Genomic DNA, 3,992 nt, shown 5'->3' on the forward strand with positions numbered 1-3,992 from the left:
ATTTCAGGAGGGGTGTTGAAAGACCTGAGTCAGATTGAGGTGACGAGAGAGGAGGTCCTAAAACTGATAGACAACTTAAAAACTGATAAATCACCAGGCCCAGATGGCATACATCCGAGAGTTCTGAAAGAACTCAAATGTGAACTTCTGGATCTCCTGATAAAAATATTCGGGAGGGGTGTTGAAAGACCTGAGTCAGATTGAGGTGACGAGAGAGGAGGTCCTAAAACTGATAGACAACTTAAAAACTGATAAATCACCAGGCCCAGATGGCATACATCCGAGAGTTCTGAAAAAACTCAAATGTGAACTTCTGGATCTCCTGATAAAAATATGTAATCTTTCCTTCAAATCTGCCCCCATTCCTGTGGACTGGAGGGTAGCAAATGTCCATCAGTGGCTATTACCCACAAGGTATAGATAGGGGCTCTGGGGCAAGTGATGCTCTGTCTTCTTGGTGCTTTGGGGGGGGGCAACAGTGGGAGGGCTTCTAATGTCCTGGCCCCACTGGTGGACCTCCTGATGGCACCTGGTATTTTTGGCCACTGTGTGACGGAGTGTTGGACTGGATGAGCCTTTGGCCTGATCCAACATTGGCGTCTCTTATGTTCTTATGTTCAAAACATTTCTGGGTTTTTTTGTTATACAGAAACTACTGTTCCAAGTCCTGTTGTTTTTCTTATCCATCTCATTCTGAACCAGCAGTATAAACCAGCCCCAGTAGACAAAATTAATCTGAAGACAGAGGTCTCCTTGATGTTTACTCCACTGCCATCATTACAGTTCTTGTCATGTCCCTGGATCATATTGACACTCTTATGATGATTTACACTTGCTCAGCAAACCAGATCCAATTGGGCAAGTAACATGAATTTCAAAGTAGTTTCATGCATACCCAGGAGTAGCTTCTGTCTCTTTAACTATAGTTCACTTCTTTCTACTTACAATCATACAAAGTTTTAGCAGAAAACAGAAGAGCAAAAAGCACACTTTCCCCCCTAGTTTATATAGGTGAATTAATTCCAGACTATGAACTGCTTAATGTTTAACCTATAACAGAGTGAACTATTTCCATCTGAAATGCCAGATACTCATGTGGAACAATTCCCCCACCCCCAATTTTTTTGCTTTATTATTAAAATTGTTCTTCCACCTCAGATTGACGACAGAATCAGAAAGCTTTCTGGCAGAATGTCTTGTGTTGCTCAAAACTGGGATCTGTCTATAATCTGGCTCACAGCTCAACACAAAAGTAAAGACCACACGTGGAGAGATGGTGCAGGATTTTTTAATAGCGTGATTGTTTGTTTACTCAGAAGCAAGACCTCATCATGTCCATAGGATTTACTTCTATGTATGTGTGTTCAGGATCACAGCCTTATATTAGCTAACCTAATTTAATGGAGTTCATTAAATACACCAAGAACTAAAGTTTTATGAGATGGCTATACTCAACATATACTGGTTTGAGGGAATTGCCAGCAGAGGTCACCATTGCTTTAAATGGCATGATGTTTCTTTATTACAGAAGAAATTTAAGGGATGGACCAGGAGTGCTAACATTCCACCAAGAAAAAAATGTGACAATTTAATTTTAATTTTATGTTATGTATACAGTGTTTAAGATAACAGTATACCTACTTCTTATCTTTAAAAGCTGCATGACCATCATATAACCAAAGCCAAATAAGATATTGAATAAGACTTTTTGGAACTGGAACTGAATATAATGATGTTTATGCAAGTTTTGAAACATGGACTAACAAAAATTTACATTAACAAGTAGGGTCATATATGTACCATTGCCATTTGTCTCTGCATGTTGTGATGCAAAAGATAGTCACTTTCTACTTAGAAAACAATGACCTATTCTATTAACCTGTTTCCTGAATGTGGCCCTAAGCTCTGACTGATGGTTTAAATGACTAAGAAAAAAAAATATTGTTAAAGCTCCATGCGTTTAATACACTTTATGGGACAAAGAAAGACTACTGTCCATTCTGAACACCTTTTCATTAAAACTGAAAATATATCACTGAAGAAGAAAAACAGGGATGGAGGAAATTTCACTTTGTGCTCATCATCTAATGCTTGGAGAAAGTCATTGTGACTTCCTCTGCTACCACATTGTGAAACGCATTCTGTCCCTTTAGGGTGGGTTCTCTGCATTTCTCAAGTTGTTGAATAATCACTATCCCAGTTCTTCAGACTTTTTTGACAGTGACTATTATATTGCTGAACAATGCCTCCAGATGTTAAGACTGTCAAGTGATGCTTCAGACAGTGACACTTGACATTAAGGTCTTGACCATCTTTGGCTTATCATGGCATTGGACCAATTCAAGCCACTTGGCCTCTGGTTTAAAAAAAAAACAGGGAAAGAATACTATACATCCATTCTTTTCAGATCACAGCTCCATGGCCCATCATGAAATACTCCTCGTTTTGCAACAGTATCACATGTCAACATACACAACTTTAAGGAATGCACTTATTTTCGAAAAGTAGTTTAGTGGACCCTTCATTGAAGACGCCTCATTGGAAATAGCAGGTTTTAAATCAGAAATAATAGCTAGTGGAGGAGCTTTGGAAGGAATTTCTCAGCCAACTGAAGGATGCAGGACCCCAGAATCCAATCACCTCAATTAAGCTTTTCCACAATGGACATAGGAAACCTTTTCCACAATGGACATAGGAAAACCCACATCCTGTTCTAGCTTCTATCACAGTAATGGATAGCAATGCCTGTAAACACCCATGAATCTCCCTTCAGTTATCCATGGATCTTCCAATGCTGTAACAACTTGGAAAAACCAGCCTGACAAGCAAGTGAGCACACTACTATTTATGAATTCATTTGTTGCTGAAAGGTTTAAAGTTAAGCAGAAGAAGGCTAAAGTTGGTGAAACGTCAACAAATTACAAAAGAAAAGAAACAAGAAACCCATGCAGCCCAACCTGTGTTCACTCTCTCCTGTCCCCATCCCCTTCCCCCCCCCCCTCCGGTTTGGAGATTCCCTTCCGAACACCCCCCCCATACCCCACCCCGTTTAAAAAAAAAGGGGCCAGGGGGGGGCTTTAAAAGTTTAGCGGGGGAGGGGGGCCACGATCGACACCAGAGCGTCTCACTTACACATGCTGGGACAAAGTTACCGCGGGCTCCTTCCTTCCCTCGACTTTTTTTTTCCGCACGGAGCCCCAACGCAGGCAGATGTGCGCCACAAAGCGACGTGCAGCTGCTTCTCCGGGGATGGGACAGAGGCGGGACTGGCGGCCCCCACCAACTGGGTCTCCGGCTCCTGCCCTGAGCGGTGGGCGCCACTGGCAGGCGCAGCCAAGGCGAGGAGCCAATCCCGCCCCAAGCGAGCGGACCGTGCCCCCTGCTGCAGCCCCGAAGCAGCACCTTGTCGGCGCCCCAACCCCGCCGAGCGCCCGCCCCGAGCTGCCTCACTCACCTCAGCGCAGCGCCGCGGGCAGGTGGAAAGACCCCCCCTAGGGGCGGCGGCGGCGGCTGCTAGAGGCGGCGTCGCCCAGGCTGCAGTGGCTCCCCCAGCAGCGCCTCGCTCCGTGGCCACTCTCCCGACGCACGCGAGCCATTCACTTCGCACGCGCGCAGCAGCCTCATTCACAGCGCTCCCTCCACTCCGGCGGAGCGCCCTGACTCACGAGAGGGACTCGCTCGCGCTCCGCCTGGGTCCTAGTGCCATAGAGCGCGCCGCGCGGCCGCTGATGCTCAGGGGACGTCCCCGGAGGGGCGCCGGCTGACTCCTGAGGCAGGCGCGCGAGGAGCGCTCATTTAGGCAGCCCGCAACTTTTCCCGCCCACCCGCGCCTCTGGCTGCACTCCGGACGCGGACACGTGCCAACTCCCGCGGAGGCGCAGCACAAATGGAGCCGTCACGGGGCCTTTCCCGGCTTCTGATAGGAGGAGGCTGAGCGGAGACCCTCCCCAGCAGAGTCCACCCTTAGAGCTTGGAAGCAAGCGAGGGAGGGG

The 3,992-nt window shown here is 46.7% G+C and overlaps 1 protein-coding gene across 1 annotated transcript in view; it reads right to left on the reverse strand.

Annotated features, from left to right (window-relative positions):
• NGF (nerve growth factor (beta polypeptide)) overlaps positions 1-3,660 on the reverse strand; it is a 93,994-nt gene extending 90,334 nt beyond the window's left edge. Inside the window, exon 1 of the mRNA XM_015408312.1 lies at positions 3,455-3,660. The gene's annotated coding sequence lies outside the window, so the exon portion shown is untranslated. The remainder of the gene's footprint in view (positions 1-3,454) is intronic.
• Between the last annotated feature and the right edge of the window lie 332 nt (positions 3,661-3,992).

This window comes from Gekko japonicus, unplaced genomic scaffold (genome assembly GCF_001447785.1).
Source record: "Gekko japonicus isolate JY-2015 unplaced genomic scaffold, Gekko_japonicus_V1.1 scaffold421, whole genome shotgun sequence".
Classification (NCBI taxonomy): Eukaryota; Metazoa; Chordata; class Lepidosauria; order Squamata; family Gekkonidae; genus Gekko; species Gekko japonicus.